This window comes from Marmota flaviventris, chromosome 1 (genome assembly GCF_047511675.1).
Source record: "Marmota flaviventris isolate mMarFla1 chromosome 1, mMarFla1.hap1, whole genome shotgun sequence".
Classification (NCBI taxonomy): Eukaryota; Metazoa; Chordata; class Mammalia; order Rodentia; family Sciuridae; genus Marmota; species Marmota flaviventris.
This window is the reverse complement of record NC_092498.1, coordinates 113,870,959-113,897,833: the sequence shown is the minus strand read 5'-3', so window position 1 is coordinate 113,897,833 and position 26,875 is coordinate 113,870,959. Positions and strand designations below refer to the sequence as shown.

The window sequence follows — 26,875 nt, the reverse complement described above, 5'->3', positions numbered from 1 at the left end:
GGATCTAGGCATGAGTGACTGGGGATCAGGAGGGGGCACTGGAGGTGGGACATATTTGAGAAGAAGAGTGGACAAGTCTTGAGCTGGTGGCCAGTTGCTTTCCTCTAAAGTTTACCCCTGGGCTGACCAATTCAGTGCCCCCCGGTTTCATATAGATATTTAAATTTAATTAATAATGATTACATTGAATTAAAAATTCAAGGCTAAAGGGATAGCTCAGTGGTAGAATGCTTGCCTAGCATGCATGAGGCTCTGGGTTCAATCCTCAGCATTGCAAAAATAATAATTAGGGCTGGGGCTGTAGCTTAGAGGTAGAACGCTTGCCTAGCATGTGTGAGGCACTGGGTTCGATCCTCAGCACCACATAAAAATACACAAATAAAATAAAGGCATTCTGTCCATCTACAACTACAAAAAATTTAAAATAACAATAATAAGGATAAATGAATACATAAATTAATTAAAAATTCAGCTAGGTGGGGTGGTGCATGCGTGTAATCCCAGCAACTCAGGAGGTTGAGGCAGGAGGATTGCAAGTTTGAGGTCAGGCTCAGCAACTCGTCAAAATCTTGTCTCAAAATACAAAACAAAAAGGGCTGGGGATGTAGCTCAGTAGTAGAGCACTCCTGGGTTCAATCTCCAGTACCAAAAATAAATAAATAAATATTTTAAGAAGAACCTAATTAAAGACTCAATGCTTCAGTCACATTAAACATATTTCAAGCACTCAGTGATCATGCTCAGCATAGTAGCCTGTTTTCTGTTGCTATCTTGCTCATAATCTCTTTTCTTTACAAAGTGACCATCCTCAGGTATTTTGTTATAGAAATACAAAATGGACTAAGATAGTAGCAGTTACCAAACCTAAGTGTAAATACACTCTATAGCTCTGCAATTCCACTCACAGAAGTGAGTATTATGTAAGGACATGCTCAAGAATGTTCTTTGCTGCCAGATGTGGTAGCTCACACCTGTAATCCCAGCTATTGGGGAAGCTACGGCAGGAAGATCACCTGAATTCAGGAGTTTAAGACCAGCCTAGAAAACCTCGTGAGACCCTGTCTTAAAATAAAAACAATAAGAGGTGGGATGTAACCTACTGCCCATGGGTTCAATCCCTAGTACTAGAAAAAAAAATCTTTGAGGATTTATGTATAATAACCTCAAACTGGAAAGAATCCAAATGTCCATCAATATCCTATAGGATTCCATTATGAGGAAGTTCAGAAACAACCAAAAGGAATCCATGCTGATGGAAGTCAGAAAAATCGTGACCATTAATCAGGTGGGTGCGGATTGGCAGTCCATTTTGTATTTCTATAACAAAATACCTGAGGATGGTCACTTTGTAAAGAAAAGAGATTATGAGCAAGAAAGCAACGGAAAACATTCCATAGCTTGATCTGGGTGGATGTTTCACGACTATCAAAAATGTAAAAACTGATATTGAACTTGAGTTGGAAGAGGCGAGTCCGGTCTCAAAATGGAGGTAAAACCGCTGCCCAGTGGCCCCCAGCCGGATTCCAGCCATCACCATCGCCCCTGGGAGGAGGGCCACGGTCCAAAGGAACCAGAGCAATTGAGGAAGCTGTTGATTGGTGGTCTGAGCTTTGAAACTGCAGATGATAGTTTAAGGGAACATTTTGAGAAATGGGGCACATTCAAGATTGTGTGGTAATGAGAGACCCCCAAACAAAATGTTCCAGGGGCTTTGGTTTTGTGACTTACTCTTGTGTAGAAGAGGTGGATGCAGCAACGTGTGCTCGGCCACCCAAGGTTGATGGGCGCGTCGTGGAACCAAAGAGAGCTGCTTCTAGAGAGGATCTGTAAAGCCTGGTGCCCATCTAACAGTGAAGAAAATGTTTGTTGGTGGTATTAAAGAAGATACAGAAGAATGTAATTTGAGAGATTAGTTTGAAAAGTATGGCAAGATTGAAACCATAGAAGTTATGGAAGACAGGCAGAGCGGGAAGAAGAGAGGATTTGCTTTTGTATCTTTTGATGATCATGATACAGTTGACAAAATTGTTGTTCAGAAATACCACACTATTAATGGGCCTAATTGTGAAGTGGAAAAGGCCCTTTCTAAACAAGAGATGCAGTCTGCTGGGTCACAAAGAGGTCACGGAGGTGGATCTGGCAACTTTATGGGTCGTGGAGGAAACTTGGGAGGTGGTGGAGGTAACTTTGGCTGTTGTGGAAACTTTGGAGAAAGAGGAGACTATGGTGATGGAGGTGGTGGCAGCAGAGGTAGTTATGGAGGAGGCGACGGTGGATATAATGGATTTGGAGGTGATGGTGGCAACTATGGTGGTGGTCCTGGTTATAGTGGTAGAGGAGATTATGGTGGTGGTGGACCAGGATATGGAAACCAAGGTGGTGGATATGGTGGTGGAGGAGGATATGATGGTTACAATGACGGAGGAAATTTTGGAGGTGGTAACTATGGTGGTGGGAACTATAATGATTTTGGAAATTACAGTGGACAATGGCAATCAAATTATGGACCCATGAAGGGGGGCAGTTTTGGTGGAAGAAGCTCTGGCAGTCCCTCTGGTGGTGGTTATGGATCTGGTGGTGGAAGTGGATACGGTAGCAGAAGGTTTTAGAAACAGCAGAAAAGGGCGACAGTTCTTAGCAGGAGAGAGAGCGAGGGGTTGTCAGGAAAGCTGCAGGTTACTTTGAGGCAGTCGTCCCAAATGCATTAGAGGAACTGTAAAAATCTGCCACAGAAGGAACGATGATCCATAGTCAGAAAAGTTTACTGCAGCTTAAACAGGAAACCCTTCTTCTTCAGGACTGTCATAGCCACAGTTTGCAAAAAGTGCAGCTATTGATTAATGCAATGTAGTGTCAATGAGATGGACATTCCTGAGGTCTTTTATCTGTTGTAGCTTTGTCTTTTTCATAACATCAGGTATATTGCCCTATAAACTGTGGTAGTGGTACCAGGAATAAAAAAAATTAAGGAATTTTTAACTTTAAAAAAAATGTAAAAACTTCCTGGAGTTAAACAGCAATCACCTTCTTAGAGAGGCCTGTCCTCACCCCTCTTTGGGAAGTACTTAACATCTTCCACTCTCCTGAAGCCTGACACTGACTTCTTTTTCTTCATGGTAATCATGACGACCTAACTGTCACCTAGCTTAGGCTCCCATAACACAAAACTATAGGCTGGGTGACAACAGATACTTATTTTCTTATAGTCCTGGAAGCTGGAAGTCCAAGATCAATGTTCTGGCTGATTTGGGGTTGAGTAAAGGCTCTTTTCTTGGCTTGCAGAAGGCCACCTTCTCGCGGTGTGGTCACATGACCTCCTCCTTGTGCACTTGGAGGTAGAGATAACTCTCTGATGTTTCTTCTTTATATTTTTTTCAGTGCTGGAGATGGCACCCGGGTCTTGTGCATGCTAAACATGCGCTCTACCACTGAGCCACGTCTCCAGCCCCCTGGCATTTCCTCTTAAAAGGGGTTAATCCTGTCAGATCAGGACCTCACTTTACCTTAATGATTGCCTTTTGGTCCCCATCTCCAAATGTAGGCATGCCGGGAGTCAGAGCTTCAATAGGTAAATTTTGGAGGTCACAAACATTCACTCTGCATGCCTATATTCCCAGAGGCTCAGGAAGCTCAGGCAGAAGGATCCCAAGTTCAAAGCCAGCCTCAGCAACTTAGTGAGGCCCTAAGCACCTGTCTCAAAATAAAAAATAAAATTACTAAAGGACTTGGGGGTGTGACTCAGTGGTCGAACACCCCTGGGTTCAATCCCTCATACCAAAGAAAAAAAATTCACTCCACGACACCAACAGGGCGTGTGTTTGGTTATTGATATGTTTATCACCCATCTCCCCAATTAGAATCTAGTCACCCTGAGTGCAAGAACTTCATTTGGGCCACTGTGGCATCTCCAGCACCAATCAGGAGCTTGGCATGGTGGAGAGCTCCAGCAATATTTGTTGAGTGAAAGGTGGATGATGGGAGGGGGGGGTTGCGTAGTTTAGCAGACAAGTGTTACTAAGCCCAGCATCTGGAAAACAGGAATAGTGTTCCAGCTCCTCAGGAGGCTGAGGCAACAGGATCTTGAGTTCAAACTCAGCCTCAGCAAAAAGCAAGGCCCTTAAGCAACTCAGTGATACCCTGTCTCTAAATGAAATGCAAAATTGGGTGGGGATGTGGCTCAGTGGTTGAGGGCCCCTGAGTTCAATCCCAGTACCACCCCCAAAATGGGAATAGTGGTAAAAGTCATCATTTTTTAAAACTTAAACTAAATTTATTTTTAATTGATATTTAAAAACATAAAAGTCTACATGTTTATGGGGTACCCTGTGATGTTCTGGTACATGTATATATTTGCAGTGTTTTGTTTGTTGGTTTGTTTTGTGGTATTGGGGATGAACCCAGGATCTGACACATGCTAGGCCAGTGCTTTACCATTGAGCTACACCAGGCCATTGGGTAGTGTTTAAATTAGGATAAGCAAAATAAAATGCAAAATAGGGCTGCGGATGTGGCTCAGTGGTTGAGTGACCCTGAGTTCAATTCCCAGGACCACCCTAAAATAATAATAATAAAAATAAATTAGGCTAAGCATATCTACATCCTTAAATATTTATCTTTTCTTTATGTCAAAGCATTCAAAATTCTTCTAGCTTTTTAATCATTTCTTAATCATTAGGGTACTTGGTATATCACCCAAAGTTTATGTCTTTAAATGACTTACATTGTGAAAGAGGAGATATTTTTTAAAATATTTTTTTTCAGTAGTAGATGAACACATAGTATCTTTATTTATTTACTTAATGTGGTACTGAGGATTGAACCTAGTGCCTTACACAGGTGAAACAGGTGCTTTACCACTGAGCTACAGCCCTAGCCTAAGAGGAGAGATTTTTTTTTTTTTAATTTAAATTGTTGGTGGATCTTAATTTTATTTACTTATATGTGGTGCTGATATCAAACCCAGTGCCTCACACATGCTAGGCAAGCACTCTACCACTGAGCCACAACCCCAGACCAAGAGAAGGGATTTTTAATGTACATTTGCTGGATGTTGTAGAGCTTGTACTACGTTGGGTCATTCCCTGCTTCTTTTAAGACAATTCTTAATTTCTCTCTCTGTGGCCAGCGTCTTCAATATGGGAGTGTGAAAGTTTAAGACTTGATTCTAGTCTAGGCTGCACCACTATTTTGCTCACGTCCTCGTGATTTCCTTTCCTCGCACGCACCCTGCCTTTCTCAACTGTAAAAGAAAGGGTTGCAAGTTAAACTAAGACCTTAGCGGCCCATTTACAGCTGGAAACTGGTGCGACTGGCTTAATCGTAGTTCTTCCTTCTAGCACTAGGGGGCAATCTAAGCAGCTCGCTGGAACAGGCTCAGCGCTACAGTTGCTGCTCTTAGATGAAAGGATGGATGCCGAAAGGTCATGCTCTCTGCTTTGATTGCTGACTGCTCCCCCGACCTTAAGCTCAAGAAGCCTCGCTTGCTACCTATTCCACTAAAGAAAACAGGGCTGGATTGGCCAAGGAATCTTGCATCTAGAGGCTGGGGTTATGGCTCAAAGGTAGGGCGCTCGCCTGCCATGCGTGAGGCACCGGCTTTGATCCTCAGCACCACATAAAAATAAAATAAAGATATTGTGTCCACCTATAACTACAAAATAAATATCTTTTAAAAATCTTGCATCCATCGCTTTTGTATCTGTCGCGGGTAATGGATGTGGTTGGGGAGCCAGCCTGCAGCTAATAAATTGTCAAGGACAAAAGGACACCCAGAACCAGGGACAACTGAGGTAAAGACTTAGATTCTGTTCAGAAAGAAACAGTTCTCTGGTACTACCTTGCTACAATGTTTCACGGGCACAGTGTGAGGCTGGAAGGTCCTCGGAGGCTGCGCACAGAGGAGGAGCCACGCCCCGAAGGCTGAGCGACTCACACTGAAGTCCCAGCTTGGGCAAGTCACTTCCCTTCTACTGAGCTCTGTACCTGTGAAATGACGAGGGACACATACACAGCCACCTCCAGTACCATGACAGGTAGCTCTGACCAGCTGCGGGAGCTTTCCCTCCAACTCCACGCACACGCCGCCTCGAAATTCTTTTCAACACTGACTGGTGGGAGTTGGTCCAGGAGGGGAAAGCTTTATGCTATCTCTGTGAACCTTAGACGATTTCTGGAATTCCTTCCAGTATGGTCATGGGGTTGTGACAGCAGAGACCCCTCTAAGGTTGACCAACTTCAGTGGCTTGGGATGGTTTGGCATCAGTATTTCTTTTCTTTCTTGTTTTCACAGCTCTGGGGACTGAGCCTGGCACTGCCGTGCCCAGCGGGCATCAGTACTGCAGTATATTTGTATGTTGGAGAGAGATGGAGATGTTTTCTGCTTTACATGATTATAGTACTTGTCAAAGGTTGACAGGCCTGATGCTCTAGCCCAGTGGTTTAGCAAAAAGACTTTATTTTCATGGAAAGATTAGGAGTGAAGTACTGAAGCAATTAAGAGATACTTAACTTTGTCCTTGACCTTTAAAACTTCTCTTGGAATTTTCAGATACAGGCACAGAACATGGCTACATTTAGGCACATAGATTAAGTTTTTCAAAGTAAATGTGGAATGAACTCAGACTTTGTTCCTAGGTGATATATCCATCATATGACATACTCATCATCTATTTTAAGTTCACTGTAGGTGAACCTGGCCTGATTAACAGTATTATTGACCTAGTAGTCAGAAGACCTGGCTTTTAGTCCTGGCTTCACCCTTTACAAGCCAAGAGACTAAAACTCTCAGGGTCTTAGCTTTACCCCCACCATCTGTAAAATAGGGGTAATTATACCAGCCCTTTTAGTTCAGGTCACAAGGTCAAATGAGATCATGCCTCTGAAGGTACATTGCATGGGGCAATACATCATACAACTCCAGGGAAACATGATACAGATTTTTGTAGGGACCCTCTAGGAATATTTGTCATCTTAAACTCTGTCAATGAACTCAAAATTTCTGAATTCTGATGTATCACTGGAACAAATGTTAATTACAGCAACTTTCTGGAAGTCCATTTGGGTAATAAGAATCAAAAGCCTTAAAAATGTACATGTCATATTGCACAGCATTAAAAGAGAACAAAATTATGGCATATGCAGGTAAATGGATGGAGTTGGAGAATATCATGCTAAGTGAAGTAAATTAATCCCAACAAACCAAAAGCTGAATGTTGTCCCTGATAAGTGGATACTGATCCATAATGGGGGAGGGGGCATGGGAAGATTAGATGAAATTTGAGTGGGCAAAGGGGAGAGAGGGGAGGGAAGGGGGATGGGGACAGGAAAGATGGTGGAATGAGATGGACATCATTACCCTAGGTACATGTATGACTGCACATGTGGTGCAACTCTACATCATGTACAACCAGAGAAATGAAAAGTTGTGCTGCATTTGTGTACAATGAATAAGAATGCAATCTGCTGTCATATATACTAAATTAGAATAAATAAATAAATAATTTTTTAAAAAATGTACATGTCTCCAGGTGTGGTGGCACATGCCTGTCATCCCAGTGGCTTGGAGGTTGAGGCAGGAAGATTGTGAGTTCAAAGCCAGCCTTAGCAAAAGCGGGGCGCTAAGCCACTCAGTGAGACCCTGTTTCTAAATAAAATACAAAATAGGGCTGGGGATGTGGCTTGGTGGTTGAATGCCCCTGGGTTCAATCCCTAGTACCAAAAAATAAAAATAAAAAATAAAAACCCAATAACAATGTACATTTCATATACCCACTAGAGCAGTTAAGATGTAAAAGGCAGATGATACCAAATGTTGAGAATTTGAAACAAACTTTCATGTTCTCTTTGCAGGAGCAATGATTTGTACAATCACTTTGGAAAACAGACAGTAGTCACCAAAGTTGATTATATGTATATATCCCATGACCCAAAGATCCCACTCCTAGGTATGTGCACAACTGAAATGTGTACATATGTCCACCAGAAGATACGAACTACAGAGTTCACTGCAGCATGCTCTTAATACCAAAAACTGGAAATTGAGAGCCAGATGCAGTGGCACATGCCTGTCATCCCAGCTACTGAGGCATGAAGATCATAAATTCAAGGTCAGCCTCAGCAAATTTAGCAAGATCCTGCCTCAAAATAAAAAGTCTAAAGGGCTGGGGATGAAGTTCAGAGGTAAAGCACCCTTAGGTTGAATTCCTAGTACCAAAACCAACCAACCAACCAAACAAACAAAAAAAATCCCAACAACCCTGAAAATTGCTTCAGATCTCATCAGCAGTAAAATAGATAAATTGGGAAATGTTCACATATTGAGATTCTGTTGTGCAATGAGAATGAAGGAATTCAAATTACTTGCTGCAGCTGGGTAAGGTGGTGTGTACATATAATCCCAGCTACTTGAGAGGCTGAGGCAAGAGGATCACAAGTATGAGGCCAGCCTCAGCAATTTAGCAAGGCCCTAAGCCACTTAGTTAGACCCTAAGCTAAGTGGTTAAGCACCCCTGGGTTCAATCCCCTGCACCAAAAAGGGAAAAAAGTTAACTTTTAGGGCTGGGGATGTGACTCAAGCGGTAGCGCGCTCGCCTGGCATGCGTGAGACCCGGGTTCGATCCTCAGCACCATATACAAACAAAGATGATGTGTCTGCCGAAAACTAAAAAAATAAATATTAAAAAAAAGTTGATGGGGGCTGAGGATTTAGCTCAGCTGGTAGCGTGCTTGCTTCACATGCACAAGGCCCTGGGTTCAATCCCTAGCACTGCCAAAAACCAAAAAAAACAAAACCAAAAAAAAGTTGACTTTTATGTAATAAAAAAATCTATGAAGCAATTGTGGAGGACAACTAGTTTAGATTCAACCATGTGCCACTTTGTAATAGTATTGCTGTTCTTGTTTTTTAATACAGTTACTTGACTTTGTTTTGAATTTTCTCTTTGTTGTTGTTATGTTATTGGGAATTAAATCCAGGGTCTCAAATACATGAGGCAAATGCTCTACCTCTGAGGTCTATCCGAGCCCTTTTTATTTGATTATTTTTTTAATATTTATTTTTTAGTTGTAGTTGGACACAATACATTTATTTGTTTGTTTGTTTATTTTTATGTAGTGCTGAGGATCAAACCCAGGACCTCACACATGCTAGGCCACAACCCCAGCCCTTTATTTTTTTTATTTTGAGGCAGGGTTTTGCCAAATTGCCCAGGGTGGCCTCAAACTTGGGATCCTCCTGCCTCAGCCTCCTGAGTTGCCGGAATTTCAAGTGTGTAACACCATGTCCAGCTTTGATTTTCTTTTAATTAGAATTTATGTGGTTTTCAGCAGCTTGAGAAGCTGAGGCAGAAGGATCATGAGTTCAAAGCTAGCCTCAGAAACTTAGCGAGGCCCAAAGCAACTCAGTGAGACCCTGTCTCTAATAAAATATAAAAAAGGGCTGCTGATGGTGCTCAGTGGTTAAGCACACCTGATTTCAATCCCTGGTACAAAAAAAAAAAAAAAAATAAGAAAAGAAAAGAATTTACATGGTTTATATTTTCCTATCCTTTTACCTTCCTTTGGTGTTTTTGTTTATTGTGATAAAATATACATGACCAAAAATTTACAACTTTAACCATTTTTAAGAGTACAATTCAGTGACATTAAGCATATTCACAATATTGGGTAACCATCATCTCTATCCATTTTCAGAACTTTTTTTTTGTGTGTGTGATTCCCAAACAGGAACTCTGTACCCAATAAACAGTAACTCTTGACTTCTTCTTCTTCTATTCCCTCGTAATCACAGATTACATTGTCTCTTTGTGAACTTGCCTTAAAATAGACCTATATACAAGTAGAATCACATCATATTTGCTCTTTTGTGGCTGGCTTATTTCACTTAACATGATATTTTCCAGGTTTACTCAGGTTGTAGTGTATATGAGAATTTGTATCTTTTTTCGCCCTTTGGTATTACGGATTTAACCCAGGGGAACTTTACCACTAAGCCATATCCCCAACCCTTTTTATTTTTTATTTTGAGGCAGGGGCTCACTAAGTTGCTTAGGACCTTGCTAAGTTGCTGGGGCTGGCCTTGAACTTGTGATCCTCCTGTCTCAGTCTCCCAAATCCATGGGATTACACAGGTGCACCACTGTGCCAGGCTGAGAATTTGTACCTTTCAAGACTGAATTAGATTCTCTTGTTCCTTACACATTCATTGTTGATGGACAATTGGGTTATTTACACCTTTTGGCTATTTTGAATAATGCTGATATGAATGTTGCTATATAAATCCCTTCTTTTGATTCTTTTGAAATACACCTAGAGTCATACATCTGGATCATACGGTAATCTTACTTTTAAATTTTTTTTTCAGTACTGGGAATTGAATCCAGGGACTCATGCTTCCTAGGCAAGTGATCTACTACTGAGTGACATCCCCAGTTTTCTTTGGTTTTTAAGACAGGGTCTCCTTAAATTGTCCTGGTTGGTCTCCAACTTGTGATCCTCCTGCTTCAAACTCCCAAGTAACTGGGATTACAGGCGTGGGATGTTGTGCCTGGCTATGTTTAACTTTTTGAGGAACAGCCAAACTGATTTCCATAGCAGCTGCACCATTTTACATTCATACCAGCAAGGCACAAGATTCAATTTCTCTGCATCCTTGCCAACACTTGTTATTTTGTTTCTTTGATCATGGCCCTTCTAGTGGGTGTGAAGTAATGTCTCATTGTGATTTTGATTTCCAATTTCCTGACAGATAATGACTTAATGAATTGTTTCACTTGCTTGAGCTTTGTTATCACCTCTTTGTATAAAATATTTCACATACCAAAAGATATAAAAGATAATATAGGCTGAGCGCTGTGGCACACACCTGTAATCCCAGTGGCTCAGGAGGCTGAGGCAGGAAGATTTTGAGTTCAAGGCCAGCCTCAGAAATGGCAAGGCCCTAAGCAACTCAGTGAGACCCTGTCTCTAAATAAAATACAAAATAGGGCTGGGGATGTGGCTCAATGGTTGAGTATCCTTGAGTTAAATACCCCCCACAAAAAATATAATATAATAAATATTATATTAACCACACAGGTTAAAAACTAAAACATCAAGGAACTGGAGTTATATGTAGCTCAATGGAAGAGTGCTTTTCTGACATGTGTGAGACCCTATGTTGGTTCCCCAGAACTATAAAAAACAATTTTAAAAAAATCATGGAGCCAGGGTTTGGGATGTGGCTCAGTGATAGAGTGTTTGCCTAGCATGCATGAGGCCCTGCATTTGATCCCTAGCACAGGGAAAAAAAAAAATCATGAAGCTAGGGGTGGTAGCATGTAGCCCAAGCTGAGGCAGAGGATAGATTGAGCCCAGCAATTCAAGGCCAGCCTGGGCAACATAGCAAGATTCTGTCTCAAAAAAAAAGAAAAGAAAAGAAGATAAATAGTCAAGCATGGCGGTATAGGCCTATAATCCCAGCAACTTGGGAGGCTGAGGCAGGAGGATTGCAAGTTTAAGGCCAGCCTCAGTAATTTAATGAGGCCCTAAGTAGCTCAGTGAGACTGTCTGAAAATTAGAAAGTAAAAAGGGCTGGCTCAGGGGTAAAGGGCCCCTGGGTTCAATCTCCAGTCCCTAAGTAAATAAATAAATTAATGAACATCCCCCCAGAATCCCTGTGGGCCTTTCCAATCACATCTCCTCCTGTCCAAAGTAAATACTATTCCCAGCTTGATTTTATTCCCATAATAAAAAATTTTTATAATTTTATTACATCTATATGTATGTCCTAACAAGAAGTGGTATTGTTTTGGATGTTTGTACAGCTTGTTTAAATGAAATCCTACATTGTGTGTTCTTTACACTTTATTTAGCATTTATGAATCAACCAAGTTTTCACGTTCCTGGCTCTCTGCTACTTCATAGTGACTGTCCCATATCTGTCCACTCTCTTGTGAACGATCATCTATTCTCCAAGTTTTAGCCATTGAAAACAATACTCCTCTGAACATTTTTGTTTGTGCCTCCTTATGTGCATGAGCAAGAATTTTCGTAAGTATACAAATGTAAGAATGGGAATGAGAAGTTGTTGGTGTGTGCATCAACAGCTTTAGCAGATGCAGGTTGAGTATTCATTATCCAAAATGCTAAAAAAAAAAATTAAAAGTGTTTGGCCAGGTGTGGTGGCACACGCCTGTCATCCCAGCGGCTCAGGAGGCTGAGGCAGGAGGATCGTGAGTTCAAAGCCAGCCTCAGCAAAAGTGAGGCACTAAGCAACTCAATGAGACCCTCTCTATACATAAAGTGCAAAATAGGGCTGGGGATGTGGCTCAGGGGCTGGGTGCCCCTGAGTTTAATCCCCAGCATCCCCTCTCACCCCCCAAAAATACTTGGGCCCAGAAGCATTTTAGAACAATATTCCCAGTGATATGAGAATTCTCACGGCCCATCCTCATCAATACTTGCTATAAAGTAATGTTTTCCAGTGTTACTGTGCACTGGATCTTATTGTGATTTTAATGTGCTCTTTCATGTTTTTTGGTACCTGTAAGGGCATTTTTATATTACACTGAGTTACAGTCCCAGTCCTTTTTCTTTTGAGACAAGGTCTTGCTAAGGCACTGAGGGTCTCACCAAGTTTGCTCAAACTGGCCTTGAACTTGCAATCCTCCTGCCTCAGTCTCTTGAATTGCAGTAATTACCAGCATGTGTCACTATGCCAGCCTTCTTCCTTGTTTCCGAGTGAGTTTCTTCATGCATTTATTGCCCATTCAGGTTTGCCCAGTCGCATTTTACCTGTTTTTCTATTGGGTTGCTTATGTTTATACCATTTATTGATACATGCTCTTTACGTATTCCCAATATCGATCTTTGTTAATGACATGTTGCAAAAATCTTCCTGTGACTTATGTTTCTCCTTTTTAATGATGCCTTTTGTTTAACTGAATTTTTAAAAAAAATATTTTTAGTTGTAGATGGACACAGTACCGTTATTTTATTTATTTTTTATGTGGTGTTGAGACTTGAACCCAGTGCCTCACATGTGCCAGGCAAGTGCTCTACCATTGAGCCATAACCCCAGCCCTTAACTGAAGATTTAAAATTTTATTTCTCTCTTTTCCTTCATGATATGACTTCATTGAGAAATCTTTAGGGAGCCCAGCTACTCAGGAGGCTAATGCAGGAGGACTGCAAGTTCAATGCCAGTCTGGGAAAATTAGTGAGACCCTTTCTCAAAGTTGAAATAGAATTCAGGCACAGTGGCACATGCCTGTAATCCCAGTGGCTCAGGAGGCTGAGAGAGGAGAATCGTGAGTTCAAAGCCAGCCTTAGTAACTGTGAGCTGCTAAGCAACTCAGTGAGACCCTGTCTCTAAGTAAAATACAAAATAGGGCTGGGGATGTGGCTTAATGGTCAATCCCTTACATGCTGAGTTCAATCCCTGGTACGCCCCTCCCCCCCACAAAAAATGTCATGCATGGTAGCATACATGTGTAATCCCAGCTACCAGGGAGGCTAAGGCAGGAGGACTGCAATTTTGAGACCAGCCTGAAAAACTTAGCAGGACTGCCTTGAAATAAAAAATAAAAAGGGCTGGAGATGTATAGCTCAGTGATAGAGTATTTCCCAGTATTGGTGGGGCTCCTTGTTCAATACCTCTTGATACCACAAAAATAATTGAAAAAAAAAAAGGAGGAAGATGGGTTGGGGTTGTAGCTCAGTGGTAGAGCGCTTGCCTCGCACATGTGAGGCACTGGGTTTGATTCTCTGCACCATGTAAAAAATAAATGTATAAAATAATGGTATTGTGTCCATGTACAACTAAAAATGGAAAAAGAGAGAGAGAGAGAAAAAAAAAAATTTACCAGGGCTGGGGGTGTAGCTCATGTGCTTAACATATTTCAGGCCCTGGGTTCAATTCTCAGACCCACACACACAACCCTAAAAAACAAAAACTACTCTAACACTAAAGTCAAAACAGTATTTGCTCCTATTTCCTTCCTTGCTTTGAAGTTTTGCCTTTCAAGTTGAGGACTTCAATCTTCTTGGCATTGATTTTGTGTCTATTTTGTGATGCTGGACCCCCCTTCCCCCTGCTTTTTTCTACTTGAATAAAAAGTTGTCACTTTCTTAGATGCTCAATAATCGATGACAATTAGTTAGTGCCATTCCCCTACTTAAAACCCTCCAGTGGCTCTCAGTCCATGAGGTGAAGCCCCATCTCTTTGCTTTGGTGTATTCAATATTGCAGGAACCGGCCCAAGCCCCCCTCACCTGTCACCAGTCTTCTTCAGCCACAGGGAGCCTCAGTTCTCTGGGGCTGGGCTCTCTCTTGCCTGGAGCCTTTGCTGGTTTTATTTTCACTTCTCGGCATTCCGCCTTCTCACTAGTAACAGGTTGAACCGTGGACCTCTACCAGATAGGCCCACCTAGAACCTGCAGTGATCTCATTTCACAAAAAGGTGTTTGCATATGTAATTAGGTTAAGGATTTCAGAATGAGTTCCTCCTGGGTTCTTACCTGGGTGGACTCCAAATCCAATGTCGAGTGTCCTCATGATAGAAGGAAGAGGAAAAGACACAAAGAGAAGGAGACAGCTGGGTGCAGATGGGAGCAGAGGCTGAAGTGATGGAGTCCAAAGCTAAGGAACCCCAGCAGCCCCCAGGGGGACAGCCCCCAGAGACTGGGACAGTGAAGGAAGGATCCTGCCTAGAGTCTTTGGAGTGAATAGGGCCCAGGTGACACCAGGGTTTAGATTCTCCAGCCTTCAGGCTGTAAGAGAATACAACTCTATGGTTTTAGTTAGTTAGTTTGGTTCTGAGGATTAAACTCAGGGGTGCTTAACCACTGAGCCCCATCCCCAGCCCTTTTGAATATTTTATTTAGAGACAGGGTCTCACTGAGTTGCTTAGGGCCTCACCAAGTTGCTGAGGCTGGCTTTGAACTTGTGATCCTCTTGCCTCAGCCTCCTGAGCTGCCGGCATTACAGCCACTGTGCCCAGCTGTTTTAACCCCCAGGCTTAAACAACCCTGGGAAAGTACTACAGGCAGGAAAGTGGAGAAGGGAGCCGGCAGAGGCAGAGCGGTGGACAGGGAGGCCAGACTGCAAGACTAGAGAAGACCAGGGGGTGTGGGATGAATCACATTCAAAGCCTCAGCCTGCAGCAGGCAGCCCTCTTTCTGACAGGCCTGGGAGGACAGACAGTGGCCATGAAGCGGGTATAAGTGACAGAGCCAAACCAGAAGGATCTTTGGTTCCCAATGTCCTCAATGGAACGAATGAAGCTACTTCAGACACCTCTAGATACCTCATCCATGGTGGGAAGAGGGAGGAGGAAGTCCTAGGAGGCCCCAGGAGCACAAGGGGGTGGCAGGCACATGGCTTTCCCCCAAGGGTTGCAGACTAACCTCACAGAGAAGGGCTCACTAAAGCATAGCTGCAGGCAAGGTCAAGGGGCAATGGTGCTGTGGTGCAGAGTGGCTGCCAGCAGGCTAGAGGACAATTCCGGGACAGGGCAGTGGGAGGGCTCTGGTGTCTTTAGATTTCTTTGATCTCTGAGCCACTTTGGCAGGGACAGAGCCTTGAGCACCAACGGGGTCATGTCTGTTTAAACAAAATTAAACACTGGAGGTAAATCATTAACTGGCGGAAGAAACAAACAGGAGTTTAGGGCATATCTCCAGCACCGGGACTGGGTAGCCCCAGGGATGTGAAGAAGGCTTGCTTGTCAGAAGTGCCTGCCACTCAAGGCTCCCCTCGGCTAGTTTGCAAGGGTTTGCACATTCTATAATTAAGTCTGGGCACCAGGTTCTGCGGGGACAGGTATATAAAGACAATCAGAATCTATCCTCAGCTCAGCGGTGGGGAAATCAGAGCCCACAGACATCATAGGCACCCATGTGCCAATCACCCGGCCCACCGTGACCTGTCCATCATCTCATGTGATCCCCGTGCTCACCCACTAGGACAACTGCACTTCATAGGTTCCTTGCTCAGAGAGGAACAGCAACTTGTCCTAGTCACACAGCTTGTCAGTGGTGGAGGACAATAAGCAGGAGATAGCTTTAGCAACAAGAGGAGACTGATAGAGTTTAAGGGTGTGTTTGGGAATATATGGGCAGTAAACACAGCTGGGCCTTCTAAATGACAGGGGCAGCAAAGCAATTGGAAGGCAAGGCAACAAATGTCTGACTCTTTCCAGGACCACCTAGTCTCCCAATCCTGCTTCTTTATTGAACATTTATTTTTATTCTCCCTTCTACTTGGGGGCAGGGAAGGGGGTAAGAATAAGGGTTCTGGCATCAAATCTAGTGCCAGTCCTGGCTTCACCATTTATTACCTCTGTGACCTCAGGCAAGCCCACTTTCCCTCCACTTCCTCACCTGTAAAATGAGGATACTACAGTCCCCAGGTAGAAATCAAAGGGGAAAGCATGTACAAAGCCCTTGGCACAGTGCCTGGCACATAATAAATGCTCAATAAACACCAGTCGTCGTTATCATTCCACATGTTGGGCAACAGCCTCCCCAGCCCTCCCCAGCTGAGCACCACCCATCAACTTACTAGGACCACAATTCTGACCTCTCCAACCAGAGAACCCAACTTTAGCAAGGGAAAGAGCTGGGTCTTTTCATTTGAACACAGTCTTAGGTGTATTGTATGTTGATTAGATGAAAGAAAAGTGAAAACGAGAAGCTGAGCAAACTAGTTAAAAGATTTATTTTATAGAAACTTCAACTGCAGGGTCTGTGATCAGAAAACTGGTTTGCCAATCTTTCTAGATCGTTCCATCATGAGCCCTTAGGAGATGGGAGAGGGTGGTCAGTCTAGGGATAGCAAGATGAAGAGGGGAAAGGGGAGGGTGGGTTTGAGGCGGATGCTGGCCTCGTATAGATTGTGGAAGGTGCAGAAGAGGCAGATTGGGTGGTTTGGGGCCCAATCAAGGAAAAGCTTTGAATGCCAGGGTTTGGTTTTGTGCCAAAAATCAAGAGTCATTCATTCATTTAGCAAATATTTCTTGTATGCCAACTGTATCGGATTTTTTTGTCAGAGATTACCTATCTAAGCAAAAGGCCTTGTCCTCAAGGAGTGAAATGGTCTAGTAGGAGGGAAGAGCACAGGAACAGAGGAGTGATTGCACAGCCTGATGAGGGAGAACAGGAGGGGAGGCATGTGTCCACCCAGGGTGGGAATCCAGAGAATATGTTTGAGGAGGCGACTACAGAATCTGTTTTTGCTTTCATGGGTTTTGCCTGCCTCTAGTATTCATGTCTCCTTTCCTAAGGGGAAACAGTCAACCAGTCTCAGTCCATACTGAGGGTGACCCAAGTCCCCTGTGTCAGTCCCTATCTCCAGAGAAAGGCTGAGGAAACAGGTCTAGTTAATCAGCATATTCCAGGGCTGAGGCTGGGGCTCAATGGTAGTGCACTTGCCTGGCATATGTGAGGCACTGGGTTCGATTCTCAGCACCACATATGAATAAATAAAATATTTATGTTGTTAAAACTAATATATTTAAAAAAAAAAATCAGTATATTCCATCCCTCTGGCCATGGTGATTGGCTCTTTGAGGTGTATATCAACCAGGTGCGGCCAATGAGAGTCAATTCATGACTTGGGTGGGGTGGGGGGAGCTGTCTTTTCCCAGGGTGTGTTGGCAGGGTTGGGTGATAGGAGCCTAGAAGAGAGGAGACGCGTATCAAACCGGGGGGTGGGGGGTTGACATTCCAAAGAAAAGCAGAACCTTGAGCCCAAGAGAAGTGGCACCTAATAACATCCTTTGAGCCCTGGACTTAGCTGTGTCTGAACCCAAGATTAACCCTGCACCTTATACTTTTATAGAACCATTAACCACCTCCCACCCCACCCCCCACCTTTTGGTGCTGGGATTGAACTCAGGGGTACTAGACCACTGACCCACATCCCAATATATATATAAATAAAATAGTTATAGATGGACACAATACCTTTATTTATTTATTTTTGTGTGGTGCTAAGGATGAAACCCAGTGACTCATGCGTGCTAGGTGAGCACTTTATCATTGAGCCACAACCCCAGCCCCCGCATCCCTATTTTAAAATTTTATTTAGAGACAGGGTCTCACTGAGTTGCTTAGTGCCTCCCTGTTGCTGAGGTTGGCTTTGAACGTGCTATCCTCCTGCCTCGGCTTCCAGAGCGGCTGGGATGACAGGCATGCGCCACCGGCCCTGCCTAACTTGGGTTTCTGTCACCATAAGTGAAAGCCTTTCAATATGTTCCCGCTCTTTCCCATCCCAAACTTCCAATTTTTCTTTTCCTTTTTTCCAAAAAATTTGGATAATTTTCTTCTTAAACACACACATGTGCACGCACACACATAAATGTTTTTGTTTTCTTAAAAAAAGGGACCCTTCATAAGATTCCCTTACCTCACGGCCCAGCCCTTCTCCACTTGAGCTATCCATCATCTTGAATCCCAATGTTTACATGTAATACTAAAAGTTTTATTTTTTCATTTTAGTTGTTTTTAGGTTTTTTTAAATACCTTTATTTTATTTTTATGTGGTGCTGAGGATTGAACCCAGGGCCTCGCAAGTGCTAGACAAGCGCTCTACTACTGAGCCACAACCCCAGCCCCAAGGTGCTTTTAGTTTTTTTAGAGTATCATAAAGAATAAAATCTTTTGGGATCTCAATTTTTCTATTTAGTAGTTTATTGCTAATACTTCTATCATTATGAGGCATTGAAGTTCATCTCTTTTATTTTGGTACTGGTGATTGAACTCAGGGGCACTTAACCACTGAGCCACCTCCCTAGCCCTATTTCGTATTTTATTTAGAGATAGGGTCTCACTGAGTTGTTTAGGGCCTCCCTTTTGCTGAGTCTGGCTTTGAACTAGCAATCCTCCCCCCTCAGATTCCGAGTCGCTGGGATTACAGGCGTGGGCCACTATGCCCTGCATGAGGTTCATCTCTTTTAATTCTTGTGTAATATTTTATTAAATAGATATCCAAGAGTTCATCCATTTCATTCTTCTGTTTATGGGCATTTAGGCTATCCCCAAGTTTTTGCTCTTGTGAATAATTCTTCTCTTCACATTTAGTATATGCCATATTGGAGTATTCATTGTAGTTTCTAATTTTTATTTTGGATGGTGAAATCATGGTTGTTTCTTATATTGTTAAGACTAATGAACTAACTAAATAAAAGCAGATCTTACATGGACTAATGATGTGAGTGTGCCATGACTAATCTAATTTTATACACTAGAGGTTCAAAGAGAAAAATACACTGGGAATATTCTATACATGTTGTGATGTGTAATGTGCTGGAACTCCTGCTGTATCAGTCTATAAAGCAGATTTATATACTCTTGCACATATAGGTCTGCTTTATTTTTAACCGCTGCTGAGTGTTTCATTAATGGATGTATCATAATTTAAAGTTTAAAAAATGTTATCTTGGAAAATCTCACACATATACAAAGCAGTGAATGGTAGAATGTACTTTCATGAACCTAACACTCAGTTTCAATAATAAGCAACATCTGCCCAATCTTGCTTCGTCTTTCCTCCATCTGTTCTCCCTTCCCCCACTGCATTATTTTGAAGCAAATTTAGGCTCTCACCTCATCCATCCCATACCTTATTCTCTCTTGGTGGATGCAGATTGTTTGTACTCTGGTTTCTATGAACAATGCTACAATGAACATTCCTGTAAATAAATCTTTGCAGACAGTTGTAAAATAAGTTTACATGAGTGGGCTTGCTTGATCCAAAGGATTAAAATCTGATCGATTTTGTCAGATTGTCCTTCAAAGGAGATGTCCTATTTCCTATTCTGCATCGTCAATTCTTTGCCCCCCCCCCTTTTATTTTGGTACTAAGGATTGAAGCAGAGGCACTTTTACCACTGAAACACATCCCCAGCCCTTTCTCCTATTTTATTTTAAGACAAGGTCTTGCTGAGTTGCTTAAGGCCTCATTAAGTTGCTGAGGCTGGCTTTGAACTTACGATCCTCCTGCCTCAGCCTCCTGAGCTGCTAAGATTACAGGTGTGCACCACTGCACCTGCCCATCTTCTTGGGCTTCTTTCGAACATCTTTCTCATTGTTTCAGTTCAAGTTGCTGTTTTTGATTTTTCTCTTTTTCTTTCTATCTTAGATGGAAAGAGACAAGATGCCCAGAGGAAGGGGAAAGGTAAGAGCAAGAAGGAAGGCTACTTATCTGGCCATTCCTGGAGGGGGGTTGTCATCAATTCCTGGGGATCTGGTGGCTGGGGCTCACAAGAGCCTCAAGAAGACCTGGGCCAGAAGACCTAGGAGCCTAGAAGAACTGGGCAAGAGAAAGTGGGGCTGTTTTAAGTCAGTGCTCCAAACACAAACTAGTTAAGCTTATTTGTGGGTTATCTCTCTTCCGTGTCATGGCTGGACTCAGTGTTTAACTGTTGCTAGATACCATTTGAGTATAGAAGAGAAGGCACAGGAGGCTGGGTACCTCCATGGTGTGTGTGTGTGTGTGTGTGTGTGTGTGTATTTTTTTTTAATTTAACTCTTATTTATTTGTTTTTATGTGGTGTTGAGGATGGAACCCAGGGCCTCAACTGTGCTAGGCAAGTGTTCTACCACTGAGCTATAACCCCAGCCCCCCATGGTATATAATCTTATGGGTCTATTAGCTCATTGCATCTTCTAGAAGGTTTTCTCATCTGTCAAACAAATGTCAGCAACAAAAATAAAATTATGTGATGTTTAAAGTGTCTTTCAGCAATAAAATATGAGGCCTACCTGAATTCCATGTTACATTTGGAGATTACAGTTTTGTTGTCTTCTATATAGTTATTTCTTATAAGTGTCCTCAAATTGAAATAAGAAACTTTATGTATTTATTCATTCACTTAATAATACATCTAGCACTTCTTTATTTTAGGTATTTTGCTTTAGAATTCTTTGTCCTTTTGTTTCACAAAAGATTTTTTAATACTAGAGATCTTGAAATGAAACTGAGTCTATTACTTTTAGCAAATTTTAGGTGTGTGTGTGTGTGTGTGTTTTGGCAGGGGGTACAGGTGTTTGAATTCAGGGGCACTTGACCACTGAGCCCCATCCCCAGCCCTATTTTGCATTTTATTTAGAAACAGGGTCTCACTGAGTTGCTTAGTGCCTCCCCATTGCTGAGGCTGGCTTTGAGCTCACAATCCTCCCGCCTCAGCCTCCCGAGCTGCTAGGATGACAGGCGAGCGCCACTCCGTTCAGGAAAATTCAGGTTACTTAGTGTAAGTCAACCTCAGAGTTTCCTTGGTTTTATGGTGTGTGTATGTGTGTGTGTGGGTGGTTTGTTCTATGCTGCTGCAGCTGTCATTAAACTAGGCAGATTTTTTTTTTTTTTAATAGAGAGAGTGAGAGAGAGAGAGAGATATTTTTTTTAAATATTTATTTTTTAGTTTTCGGGGGACACAACATCTTTGTTTGTATGTGGTGCTGAGGATCGAACCTGGGCCGCACGCATGCCAGGCGAGCGCGCTACCGCTTGAGCCACGTTCCCAGCCCAAACTAGGCAGATTTAATGCTATATTTATGAGTAATCTTTTGTTCCAGGATGGATTCAGGTGCTCAATGGACGCAGCCAGTGCTCATGCTTCTTGTTTGTCTCAGTTTAGCTTGTCTCTGCTGGTCTTTTCATCCACAGCAGCTTTTTCTATGTGATTGAGGAAAAGAGCCGCGAACAGCTTAAATTTACATAATCCTTGCAGTTCTAAATCCCAAAGCAGAAGACAGATCTTCCTACTAGGTTGCAGTGGATGGAATTTCAGGGAAGACTTTGATTGGCCCTGCTTTGGTTATATGCTCATCTCTAAACCAATCATTAGAGCTAGGGGAATGGAACACTCTGATTGGTTATTCTGGGTCACATGCTCAACTAAGTTGGAATGTTGAGCTCTGTGATTGACAGCCCTGCAGGGAGGGGTGGTTACCCATAAGAACAGATGCTGAGTAAATAATTCCCGTTCATTACCACATGCCTTCAAACTGATGTTTTCCAGGCTCTGTTAATGGAGTGTACATTTCTACATTATCACCCAAACTCTCTTCTCTCTTATTAACTCACTTCTGTTCTAAGCCATCCTGTCCAGTAGAGTTGCACAAAGCAAGTAATTGGCCTTTATTTCTTCCTAGTGTTTTCTCCCAATCCTTTTTTCTTATCTTCAAATAGAAGTATAATCAGTGTAAAAGCAACCTGACTTATCTCTTTTCAAAGGTTTAATGACCCCTCATCCATCATTGGTCTTTCTTGGTCAAATAGGCTTGGGATTACAAATCTATTTCAATTAAATATTGCATTCTAGAGACATGGGCCTCTTGAGAAGGGTTCTGCCCACAGATACAACTGTCTCCTATATATACACTACAGTATTTATACTTCTGGGATCTTGTAGCTTTTTGTTCCTCTACCTTGGCAGCTTAGAAGAGACAGATATTGTAACTACTTGTTGCAATCCATATTTATTGTTAGTTTTCTCTTCTGTCTCTTGGCCAAAATTGGTCTGTAGGTATGTTTATATGTTTATTTAGCTCCCACACTAACACATATCTCTAAAAACTATTGCACACACCGAAGAACCAGTAGATGCTGCAAATAAACCTGGAGTTTTGCTTCTTTTGAACAAATCAGAATACCTGTGAATCTTGGGCCCACATTACCCATAGCAACCATATGCTGAAATAGCCCTTTAGATCAGCCAAATGTTCCCCAGGCCACACTCCCAAAGGTGTTCCCAGTTGAAGCCCCAGTGCCATTTACCACCTCATTTGCAGGTTATTTTTGCTTACACCTGGCCCACCTCACTCACTCACATTCTCTGCCTGGCCCCTGGAGCATTGTTTGAGGAGTTTGTGACTCCTGGTTGGGTGGCCATTGCAAATCAGGGACAGGTTGAAGCAAGGTTTAAACCACTGATGAGTGGGGCCTCGATTGGCCTTCTGCCTTAAGGCTCAAAGTAGACATGGATTGATGGTGTACTTCAAAGGCGGAACAGAAACTTCTAAGGGTTTTGAAAGAACTGCTGCTACTTGTCTGTATAACAACTATTGTACCTTTCAAGAGAATTATATGATGTTTAAATACAATAAATGAAAGTTTCCAGAAATAGATTTAAACACTGTGGAAGAATTCTAGCATGTCTTAAATTTGAATCACCTTAAAGAAGCAAGATGAGATTCAAAGTCTTAAATTATTTTGTAAAATAGTTAATGTCTACTTACATTTCACTGAAATCTTTTATTGACTTCTTTGTCTGTCTCATATAGTAATAAATGTTTGCAGAAGGCAGGAAAAAGAAAAGGAAGGAAACTACTTGAATACAGGCACTGACTGATCTCTTTTTAGATTGACTTCTTACCTTATAATTTTTTGGTACTGGGGATTGAGCCTGAGGATACTTTACCACTGAGCTACATTCCCATCCCATTATACATTTTTTATTTTGAGACAGGGTCTCACTAAGTTGTGGAGGCTGGCCTTTAACTGGTGATCCTCCTGCCTTAGCCTCCCAAGTCTCTGGAATTATAGGCATGAGCTACCATGTGTGGTTTAATTTCTATCTTTAAATATTTAGAAGTTACAAAAATAGTACAGGAGGAACTGTGTGCCCAATTCCTAGCTTCCTGCAAAAGTGATATCTTCCATAACTACAGGTCAATTCCTTTTAATCTTCTGATGGCATGTCTTTCCATGGTACAAAATATTGTTATTCTGTAAAGTCTATTGAATGAATGTGTTTGCATATAGAAAACAAGTGTTATCATATGTTGATTTAGCACATTAGTTTATTTATTTTCTTATTTTTGAGTAGGTAATATATATGCATAGTGCCGAATTCAATCAGTATAAAGGATATTTACGGAAAAGCAGATCTCCCTCTCTTTCCTGCCTTCCAGTCACCCAGGTACCTCTTCAGAGACAGTCATTTATTTATTTCTTATGTCTCCTTCCATATGTAATATCTGTAAAACTTCTTATGTCTAGTCTATTTTCTCCCTGCCCACACCTGCCCTTCCATTATAGCCTACCATCTACACATTTTTTTGCACTTAGCTATATATATTGGAGATCATTCCATAAAAGTTCATAGAGTTTTCAATTTTTTAAAAAATATTTATTTTTTAGTTGTAGTTGGACACAATACCTTTATTTTATTTATTTATTTTTATGTGGTGCTGAGGATTGAACCCAGGGCTTTGCACATGCTAGGCGAGTGTTCTACCGCCGAGCCACAACTCCAGCCTGGGTTTTCAGTTTTTTAAAAAATAAAATATTAAATGGATGCACCATAATTTATTTAACTAAACCCCTATTGATGGGCAACTAGGTTGTTTTTTTAAAATTTTTATTATTAAAAACATTCCTGCAGTGAATATCCATGTCTTGTTTTTATTTAGCACAGATATAGTCTATTTAGGTACTAACGCATATATTTATGGATTTGAAATGCCTGAACTTCCATATTTGGTCATACAAATGGGACCTTTTTGTCCTATAGGCATAGGAGGCTGAGTACCTCCATGGTGTTTATGTAAAGCAGATTGCATGGTGTATGTGTAAAACACGAAGCAGTTTTAAATAGTCAGGGTAGACCTTGGTGAGGGTGTGAGATTGACCTAAGATAGGGATGCTATATCACTAAGCCATATCCTCAGCCCCTTTTATTTTTTATTTTGATACAGGATGGTGATAAGTTGCAGAGTCTGGCCTTGAACTTGTGATCCTCCTGCTTCAGCCTCCTGAATTGCTAGGATTATAGGCATGTGCCACCATGCTCAGCCACAAATAGAACTTTGATGGTAGAAAATTTCCTAAAGCTTTGTGTGGTGTTTGCCCTGAGTTTGTGAGATTTACCAAAGATCTAGCAACTTTAACTGATGCTAATGCACCTGTTCTCAGTTATTTTCATCTGAGCTGTGGTCTGATAAGTACAGAAAGGAATATGTTAAGACCAGGATGATTTACTAGGGATGTGCCACACAAGATAATGAATGTCCATCACTTCTTTTCCTGTCATTTGATCAATTCTTTCCTATCATTTGATCAATTTGCTGATCCCATTCTTCCCTCTAACTGACGGGTCTTATCTCTTATTTATTTGAAGTTATTTTTTATTTCCCTTTACTGTCTGCTAGATTCTGGCGAAACTTCATTGCTGGTTAAAAACCTCAATTTCTAAACAGCTACATGCTGCTGAGAGATGAATCATTGTTACCTCTGTGTTGCTGGCCTGTGTCTCATTAACCATCTTTAAGCCGAGTTTTAAAAAATCAGAATTAGTTTCTTTTCTGACTCCCATCTGGATTTTTATCCAGTTTTTGAGGAAGTACTGCTGTTCTTCTCCACATTCAGAATTTATTTTGGTCCCATGAAGCACAGTACTCCTAAGCAGCTGTTAATAAGCTGCTCCAAATGTCTGCAAAATGGGAGGGATACATGATGATGAGCTTATCACTCATTCATTTAGTCATTAATTCATGCAACAAATATTTGTTGAGTGCCTACTCTGGGCCAGGCAGTTTTGGCCTCTCAGTGAACAAGAGACAAAGGTCCCTGCCATCATAGTTTCATTCTCTGGCATGTGTATATGTGGGAGTAGAGACAAAAATAAATAAGCAAATTATTTAGTATGTTAGAAGGTGATAAATGCCATAGGAATGGTAAGAGGCTAAGGGAGTTTGTGAGTGGGGGGTAGGGCACACATAGCAGTTTTAATTAGTCAGGTTAGACTTTGGTGAGGGTATAAGATTTGATCTAAGACAAGGAAGTAAAAAACAGAGGGCTTCCTTATATAGTATCCTGTATGTATGTGTGCACATGCATGAAAATACAACTGAGGACCATTTTTGTTTTTTAACCCAATTCAGGGTCTCATGCACTATTAGCAAGTGCTCTACCATTAGATGGGGTTATATTGTGTTGCCCAGGATGGTCTTCTCAAACTCCTGGGCTCAAGTGATCTTTACACCCTAGACTCCAAAGTAGTTGGAAACATAAGCGCATGCCAACGCACCCAGCTAAAGGCGTAATTATGTTTATAGGTGTACTGTGATAGATACAATTTGCATAGCAAAAAAATTCACCCTTTGAAAGTGTACAACTTCCTGGTTCTTGGATATTTACAAAGTGTACAATCATCACCATTATCTAATTCCAGAATATTTTCATTACCCCCCCCAAAATAACCTATTAGCCTTCACTACCCATTCCTACTCCCTGCCCACTCCCCACTATTCTACTTTCTGTCTCTATATGTTCTGTGCATTCCACATAAATGGAAGCATACCATATGTTTCACTCAGTTTATTTTCAAGGTTCATCCAGGAATGTAGCATATATCAGTATTTCATTTTTGTTTATACATTCATCAGTTGGTGATGACCTTGAAATTTAAAAAAAATTTTTTTAGTTGTAGATGGACATAATACCTTTTATTTTTATGTGGTGCTGAGGATCAAACCCAATGCCTCACCATCTTGAATTTTAAATATTATAAAGGGTCATCTGTGATTGCCCTTGCCCTTAAAGACTAGATGGTGCCATGAGGTTTAGGATGGGGACAATCAGAACTGAGGGTGCTCAGAAGTCAGCATCAGAAGTCTGGTTTCAGAGAAGCCAAGAAGCCGCTGTTCACAGAGCCTACTTTCCCAGGTGCCTCTCTCCTGAGCTGAGAGGCTCTGGGTGATCCAAATGTGGTAACAGATTTGTGGATATCTTCTCAAGTGTATTTTCTAGTTTACATTATTATTATTATTATTTTAGTTGTTGATAGACTTTTATTTCATTTATATGCGGTGCTGAGAATCAAACCTAGTGCCTCACACATGTCAGGCAGGTACGCTACTGCTGAGCCACAGACCCATCCCCTCCAGTTCACAG

General features: G+C 41.8%; 1 pseudogene; it reads left to right on the top strand.

Moving 5' to 3' along the window:
• The first annotated feature begins 1,483 nt into the window (after positions 1-1,483).
• On the top strand, positions 1,484-2,609 carry LOC114108438 (heterogeneous nuclear ribonucleoprotein A3 pseudogene; annotated as a pseudogene).
• Positions 2,610-26,875: the final 24,266 nt, after the last annotated feature.